The sequence below is a fragment of the Schistocerca piceifrons genome, chromosome 3 (assembly GCF_021461385.2).
Source record: "Schistocerca piceifrons isolate TAMUIC-IGC-003096 chromosome 3, iqSchPice1.1, whole genome shotgun sequence".
NCBI lineage: Eukaryota > Metazoa > Arthropoda > Insecta > Orthoptera > Acrididae > Schistocerca > Schistocerca piceifrons.
Window position 1 is genome coordinate 291,672,100 of NC_060140.1, and position 9,173 is coordinate 291,681,272.

At 44.5% G+C, this 9,173-nt stretch overlaps 1 protein-coding gene across 6 annotated transcripts in view; it reads right to left on the reverse strand.

The window, feature by feature from the left end:
* Positions 1-9,173, reverse strand: part of LOC124788188 (DNA ligase 3) — a 637,556-nt gene that overhangs the window by 495,425 nt on the left and 132,958 nt on the right. The window contains exon 1 of one of the 6 annotated variants that reach the window (XM_047255351.1): positions 1,364-1,496. The exons of the other annotated variants lie outside the window; for them this stretch is intronic. The gene's annotated coding sequence lies outside the window, so the exon portion shown is untranslated. Of the gene's footprint in view, positions 1-1,363; positions 1,497-9,173 lie in introns of those variants that run through there. 6 annotated transcript variants of the gene reach the window in all.

The window sequence follows — 9,173 nt, forward strand, 5'->3', positions numbered from 1 at the left end:
ACAACAATATGTAGCACTATTTTTGACTTAGTAATAGTATGAATGTGACACTTTTTCGGTTTGCTTTTTCATTAAATGTGAGTGTTGTTCATAGGAGCAATGGAGGTATGTATGTTGGGAAATCGTGGCAGAGGCGAAGAAGAAAGGGAGAGGGAGGAGGGGGAGGGAGGGAGGGAGGGAGGGAGGGAGGGGGCGAGAGAGAGAGAGAGAGAGCGCGCTAAGGAAATACCGAGGCAAAGCCTTAATCAGAATTGAACAAGTACAATTAGAGAACATACAGGAGCATGGCCCTAAAAACCGTTAAGCATGCGAAAGCCTATGTGAGGCTTTTATCGAACAGTGGATGTACATACTGACGGATGGATGGTTCTTATTAGTTTTCTAGGCAATTACGATGCTTGGATATGTATTTATCTGTGGGATTCTAAAGGCGAAGATGGACTTTAGAATATAGCAGCGCATCGACACCGAGGGGTTAAGTAGAGGAGAGAAATTCCCAGTGTACGCTTGTCTCTGATGGGCAATCGCCGTCCAGGACAACATACTGGGTTCTGTTACGTAAGAAGCCTTCGATCAGTAAGTTATAAGGGAAGTTACAGTTCGGCGTGGACACCGAAATACGATGCAGCTTGACATTTTTCACATTAATAAACCAGAAGTGACTAGTGACAAGAACTCGTCAGGAATCCAACCTCACACCTTCCAGCCCGTAATCTGGCAATTACCCTCCAAGCCACGCCTCAATCGGAATACAAATTGAAGGGGTCGCCGGAAGATAGTGCGTAACGCTGTTATTTGCGACATCAGTATCTGCTCGTCTTTTGTTGCGTATATGTGCCAGTCCGTTGTATGGAATCAGCGCACGCGCACGTGGAGACGTGAAGAATGGCAAAAAACAGCTATCTTACTTAGACGCGCCGATGACAACATGGTGAATGAAGTTATCCGATTTGTTGGTGCATCAACGCGGACTGCCAACATGTCTACAAGAAACTGCGTCCATTCGCATCCACATAGCAAGTCGTAAGAGTAGTGGAAATCCTAAATTCAGAAAGGATTACCGTCATCACCTTATCTGTTGAGTTTTCAAATGCACACCACGCTGGTAACAGGTAGCTCCTTATGTTCCGCTAGAATTTAAGTTATGTGTTTTTAATTTAATCGAACATGCACTACGTAAACATACGCTCTTGTGGTTCAGCACTCTTCCGACGACTCCTCCAATTCCCTGATACGCATCCGTGGTTTCATTGAAGTTGACAACTAATAGTTATTTTAAAAGGATTGTTTTTCCCGTGAGTGTCCAATCCAAACAAGTGTTCCGTCCCTAATGACTTTCATATTGAGACAACGTTGAACTTACAGACTTCTCCCAAACGCGGTTCTACTGCTGCGTCAGCTGTTTTGTACAGTATTCGACGGCGGCCGATCAACTTGAGAGGAACGTGGCATCCGACGGAGACGGCCGAATGATTTAATAGCGTCCGGAAGATGGAGTTGCCTCGATATAAACACCGTCGGCGCTGACACAGACAAAATCCCCACGCCGCCGTGACCTCGCGCCACGACTCGCCGCCACAGATAAAGCGTCCAGACGGCCGGGCGACTGACCGAATTCGAACCGGCGGCGTGGCGCGGCTGGACGCGACCCGCGGGCACCATTGGCAAGTGTGTGTGTCTCGAAGGGCAGACAGGCGGCCGGCCCCCCATCCGGCCGCCAGCTGCATACGTCGCCAAGCTATCTGCGGACGGACGCTTATCATAAGTACTCCGCACCGAACCGCCGCCGGCCGGCTCACGGGCCGTGGAAATTTTCGATGTGCTGCGCCGCTCCATCTTAACGGGGGCGCGCGTCAGGGGAAGGGGCGACTGCGCTGTGTTTTTTCCGGGTCTGAGTGGAACTCGGCTCACAACCTACGACTCTACTGTTGCCCACAAAAAACCACAACGCTACACGTACACATCGCGGCATTCGTAGCTTTATCCGCTGCTTGGGATATTGACCGCGTAATACACTGCTGACTCGCAATTTGATGAGCACTTATTCGCCTCTAGAGTAACTTATCAAGCAGAACACACCATAGCTACACAATTTGGGGCTGGGCAGTAACAGAAAGGAATCTACGTGCATATAGAATGACTTCCTGCAGTTTCTCCCACAGCGAAAAATCATGAACTAGGCTGTCCCAAAAACGTTCGACATGTACACACGTACTCCGCAAGTCACCATACGGTGCGTGGCGGAGGGTAGCCGGGACCACTACTAGTCACTGCCTCTTCTGTTCCACTCGCAAACAGGCGGGAGTCCAATCTCTCTAATCTTTTCTTTACGCTCCTTACGCGAACTGTAGTGGAATCTTTCTGCGGTCAGCCTAAAATTCCGGTTCTCTGAATTTACTCAATAGTGCTCTTCGAAAAGAACGTCACCTTCACTCCAGTGATTCCCTTTTGACTTTCCGAACCATCTCCGTAACATTTGCATGTTTTTCGGACCTACCGGTAACAAACCTAGCAGCCCGCCTCTGAATTGCTTCGATGTCTTTCTTTAATCAGACCTGGTGAGGATCCCAAACGCTCTTAACAGTACTCAACAGTGGCTCGGACGAGTGCCCTAACGCGGTCCCTGTTACACATGAACCACACATTCCTAAAACTCTCCCAATAAACCGAAGTCTATCATTCGCCTTCCTTACTACAATCGTTACATGCTCATTCCATTTCGTATTGCTTTGCAATGTTAAGAGTAGATACTTAATCGACAGTACTGTTAGGAACCACACTACTAATGCTGTTCTAGTACATTATGAGTTTGTTTTACTTACTTGTCTGCACAGACTTACATTTTTCTACATTTAAAGTTAGCTGTCATTCATCAGACCAGTTGGAAATTCTGTCCTGTGTCGTCGTAAAATCACTGAACGACGATACCTTCCCATACACCACACCCGCCGACTACTGCTTACTCTATCCTCCGGATAGAGCGTTCCTATCACACTTTCCTAGGGCAGTCGGGACGGTACCCTCCCTTGTCTACGATGAACGCTCGTCGAGGACAACTGTGTTAAATACGATGGTTTTGGTCTCCGAGAAAGCACCTCAAACTCCTCACAGTTTCATAATTTGACCTATCCACCAATCAGCCGCTTGAGAACACTTTCAGCCTGCCCGCTATGTTACCTATCTAAAAAATTTTATCACCTTCCAGACAGACCCACTCATACATCTAGGGAATATGGTGTCCGAGGACGGGTTTTGAGCTAAACATTTAACTCAAGGATTTTTCGTGTTTGAATGGGTCCATAGTACTTTCATCTTTTTACAGTCGCGATGAACATTAGCTAATCGGCAAAACCAACTAGTGTCATTGGAAACCGAACATAGCTATAATCAAGAATAATCAACAATAATCTTCGCCTGCTACACGAGTGACGTCTTACACTGACACCAGCAGAGTGCGTTACGGTGTTCAGTATCTGCTAGTCTTTCGTTGCGTATATGTGTCAGTCCGTTTTATGGAATCAGCGCACGTGGAGACGTGACAGAATGGCAAAAAACAGCTATCGTACTTATATGTGCCGATGACAACATGGTGAATGAAGTTATCCCATTTGGTGTATCAACGCGGACTGCCAACATGTCTACAAGAAACTGCGTGCGCTCGCACCCACATAGGACGTCGTAAGAACAGTGGTCGCAAAAATATGCTAACCGACAGGGACAGAAGAAGAGCGTCACGCCTTCTCAGTGACGGCTGATTTCATACCTGGTAGGAATTCCTGCTGTCTGTGATTTCAGGCCCACTTCAAACCGTTTCCGAGCAATCATTGCGAAGGGAACTGCACGCCATGGGCATGTGGAGTCAGGTACTTCGCAAAAGTCTATTGTTGACTGCGGCACTTAATGCGTATCTTCGATGAGCCAAGCAATATAGAGACTGGACAATATGTGACTGGAGACGTGTGCTATGGTCCGACTATTCGCGAGTTGTCTTTTTGAGATTATGCAAAGCTTCGAGTGCACCGACAGCCGAATGAGACTTTTAATACGCCGTGTGTGCACGTTTTAGTTCAGCCCAGAGGCGGTTCTGTGATGTTTCGGGAGTCGGTTTATTAAGATGGACATTACAAGGATGTTTATTTCAACTTTAACGTTGACCGAGAGTAGCTCCTTCTTCTTCTTCTTCTTCTTCTTCTTCTCGAATAGTATACTGCAGACGCTTCTATTTTCGAGGCTGTCTTCAGGTAAGTTCACAGGGCTGCACGCACACGTTCCTAGATTAACAGACGCCCAAGCGCTCCAAAATAATTTTTGGTGACTATTTAGAACAGAGGAGGGAACGTAGCAAGCAATATCTCCGCAATACAATAGGTCTACAGCGTTGGTCGTCAAACTGCTGCCCGAGACAAGTGTCCGTGCGGCTTGCGCTTCTCAGCTACATTTTATAATAATATGCTTCTATCATCTAATAGTTGAATCCAGAAACTACAACTGACGTTAAGAGCTTCATTAACAAACAAAACTAATTACGGAAACAGTAATGTTTTAATTTGCGCTTAAATTTAATTGAAGTGGGTGAACTCGGCCGGGAGCTAAGTAAAGTTTGCCACTTACGTCAGGGGGAGAGTGCTATGTAGCGAAGCCACTGCGGGGTTCAGAGAAGTGAGAAGGGGAGTATTTTATTGTTCGTCTTGCAGTGTTGGCAAGTCACGAGCGTGCGCAACTAGCACCGATTAGGTACTATGGTATGAATGTGAAACGGAAGTAACATGGGTTCGTCAATGCGCTTTATAGGAGCGGCCACCTTTAAATTTGGTCCATATTTGTAGTAAGTAATACGAAATCAAATCAAGTCTGTTTTAATACAACGGAATTAGAAGAAGAAAAATGACTTGCGCGAGGCTACGCGCCTTGTCAGGTCCGCGCGGTTCCCCCCGTCGGAGGTTCGAGTCCTCCGTCGCGCATGGGTGTGTATTGTGCTTCGCTTAAGTTAGTTTAAGTTAAATTAAGTATTATGTAAGATTAGGGACTGATGACCTGAACGATTTGGTCCCATAAGATCTTATCACAAACTTCTAAAAAAATTACTTGCAAAACATTTACTAAAGATATGCAGTAGTTATAATGCAAGTACTGTTATAAATTAACGTAACACTCATTTTGCAAGTTACCATTTAATAGTAAGATCGATAGAGGAAGGTGTGGTACAGTTGTCAGGACGGGAAAAGTGACCACTGCATAGTCTTTCTCCTCAAACGTGCTGCTGCTTGCCCAGAAGTGGTCACACAAGTAATACACATCTGGTTTGTAGTCAATAAGACTGACCGAGGAAGCTTGTTACGTTATTTTTTTAGTGAAAATATTTAAGCGATTTCAGTCTTTCTCGGCGTATTCCACTGATTAATTCTTCTCGGGTTATCAACCTTGTGGTGGCGTCGTCTTGTCGCAACGTTTCGATGAGTTTCTTACCCATCATCATCTGGCGAAGCATCCCGACACTTTGCCAGAAGATGATGGGTACGAAACTCATTGAAACGTTGCGACAAGACGACGCCACGACTCGGCTGATAACCCGAGAAGATTTCATCGGTGATAACATTGTTTCTGGGTCGTCTGATGTGAGGTAACTCATTTATATTACCCTTGTACTCTCACATATACTTTGAGTAATGCCCATAAATACAGTTCCCTGTTATTTATTTCAGTTTAATGGTTTTTTCTGTGGTTCACTAATGCTGACTTAGCGTCCGATCGAAAGAAGTGACAACACACTACATGTCGGAAAAAGGGGCGAAGATGTTAGCACCCAATAAGAGTTAGCGACTTCCACAAAAACACGCATAATACAACGAATAAAACAGAGTTATACACCATTTTATATACAAAGCTATCGTCCACCACTAAAGGCAATTCTGAATTAAGTTAGACCACCACCACCACCCGCAACAAACGTCACAGAACGTTTCAGGGAAAGTCTTGAGTACATACGAAATAAATATCCAAATTATCCGTTAGTTATAGGTGGAGACTTTGTCTGGGAAAATTACACGTTTATGACAGGGGGCAGAAGCAAAGACTCTTGTGAAGTTATTCTAGAAGCGCTCTCAACATACGACCTTGAGCAATTGGTTAGAAAACCAACTCGAGATGGGAACATATTAGATATCTTGGCGACAAACAGATCTGATCTTCTCGAGGAAATTAAACTTGAAGGTATTAGCGACCATAATGTTGTCCTGGTTTCTATGTCAGTCGAAGATGGAGAGAGGAAAAATAAAACAGCGTAGAGTTTTCTTGTTTGGGAAAGCAAATAAAAGTGTCATTAATGAATATCTTCATAGTCAGCTCCAAGCATCCACTGTGGGACACAAAGATATTGAGCATCTTTGGTCGGAATTTAAAGGTATTGTCCAACACGTGCTGGAGAAATACGTGCCTAGCAAAAATATAGGGGAGGGAAAGGATCCCTTTGGGTTAAACAAACATATTAGGAAGTTGCTGAGACAGCAGAGGATTTTGCACAGTTGTTTTAAACGTAGTCACTCCCCCGGTGATAAACAGAAATTATGCGAAATGAAAGCAGCTCTCAGAAGGTCAATGAGAGATTCTTTTAAGGATTTTGAAAGCAATATTTTATCTGCAGATTCTAAAAATGAAGCCAAAAAATTTTGGTTGTACGTAAAATCTATGAACGTTACAAATAAATCAATACATTCTCTTGCTGGCAGTAGGGGTAATGTAACGGATGATAAACATAAGGCCGAAATTGTAAACCTAGCTTTCAAAAACTCGTTTACGGTAGAGGACTGCAGCACCATTCCCCCTTTCAACTATGGAAGAAACACAAAGAAGGCTGACATAATGTTTAGTGTATATGGAATTGTAAGACAGTTAATATCCTTAAACGCCCGGAAAGCATCTGGTCCAGACGGTATCCACCTAAGATTTTATGTTGACTATACTACAAATATAGCACCATTCTTATCCATCATCTATAATAGATCTTTGGAACAGCGGAAAGTTCCACGGGACTGGAAGAAGGCCCAGGTCACAGTACTCTATAAAAAGGGTAGAAAATCGGATGCACATAATTACCGGCCAATTTCATTGTTATCGATTTGTTGTAGAATCATGGAACATATTTTGTGTTCCGACACAATGACCTTTCTAGACTCTGAGAAACTCATCTGCAGAAACCAGCACGGTTTTAGGAAACAGCGGTCAAACGAGACACAGCTGGCCCTCTTTGTGCATGATATACAACCGGCTCTAGATACCGGCTCCCAAGATGAGGATATATTCCTCGACTTTCGAAAGGCACTTGACTCAGTTCCCCACTGTCGCTTGCTCCAAAACGTGCGCGCTTACGGGCTATCCGATGACATATAGGGTTGGATAAAAAGTTTTTAAACAGACAGGGAGCAGTATGTCGTCCTGAATTGGGAGACAACAGAAACATGCGTAACATCAAGTGCGCCCCAGGGCAGCGTAATAGATCCGCTGCTTTTTACGATTTACATGAACGATCTGGTTGATGGTATTGACAGCGGCATTAGACTGTTTGCCGATGATGTTGTAGTCTACAGGAAAGTAGTATCACACGAAAGTTGTGAACAAATCAATGAGGATTTGGAGAAAATAAATGCGTGGTGTAATGATTGGCAGTTACCTTTGAATATTAGTAAGTGTAACCTACTGCGTGTAACAAAGCGAAAAACCCCATTAATGTAGGAGTACAAAATAAATGCCCAGTCTTTGGAAGCGGTAACATCCGTCAAGTATCTGGATGTCACTATACGAAATGATTTCAAATAGAATGATCAGATTACACAAGTAACGGGTAAGGCGAACTCTAGATTGCGGTTTATTGGTAGAATCCTGAAGCGATGCAGTCCTTCAACAAAGGAAATTGCTTACAATACGTTAGTTCGTCAAATCTTAAGAGTATTGTTCGTCTGTATGGGACCCTTACCAGTTGGGTCTGATTCAAGAGGTTGAGAAGTTCCAAAGAAGAGCGGCAAGATTCGTAACTAGTACATTTAGCCATCGCGAGAGCGTTACAAATCTCATAGAAAGTTTGAAGTGGGACACACTTGCAGATAGACAACGCGCTAAACGGAAGAGGCTGATCGGTAAATTCCGAAATCCGATCTTCGCCGAGGATGTAGAGCACATATTATTACCACCAATTTTCAAATCGCGCAATGAACACCATTCAAAGATACGGGAAATTAGAGCTCGTAATGAGGCGTTCAGACATTCGTTTTTCCCTCGCGCGATCCGCGAGTGGTACAGGAGAGGGAGGTGGGAGGGGGGGGGGGAAATGACTTTGGCGCGAGTAGTGCCCTCCGCCACACACCGCTTGGTGGCTAGCTGAGTATTTATGTAGATAGTTACGTTATTTAAAACCTTCACTGTTCTGCTATATTTGTCCTAATACGGAAGTCCGACTGAAAACGGCTTGCGACAAGCGCTTTGTATTCCTTCAGATAGTGGGGCTTAAATATGCCTAGAAAATGTGCCCGGAAATCACAGAAATAAACGTAGGTACCTGTTGCTATTGCATTGGCCACAGTGCTCGCCTAAGTACAGAAAATTGGTCAGTACGTAAACCTTCAGAAATTGCTTCTAGTTCCAATACATTTTCTTTTTCAGTGAAAAATACTTGTTATGATACCTTACAGTATGTAGATTCAAAACGTATAAATGGTGAGGTATCAGTAACCATGATTTGGTGGAAATTGAATTCCTCTTTGAGCGGCCACTTTACACCCCTCTCCCCTTCCTATGCGTCCTGAAGTGTCGCCCTAAAATGGCTCTTAAGCAAAAAAGGCAAAAGACTACTGGTCTGCAGGATCTAACTATCAATGAGTGGTATTATAAGGGGTGTTCAAAACGAAACAAGCCGGAGGCATAATTACAGAAACCACTACCTGTATGTTAGAAGTATTGAACCTGGCTGTTGACACACTTGTCCCACTGTGACAAGGCGGTGAATGGCTGTCTCATAAAATTCCTGGGCTGCGATGTTAACCAGTTCCGCACGTACAGCTGGACGTCGTCGTCCGAGGTGAATCGTTTGCCCCTCAGAGCCTTTTCAAGGGGGCCAAAAGTGTTGTAATCACAGGAAGAGGGGTCCGGACTGTATGGAAGGTGGCCGAGAACCACCTATTTGA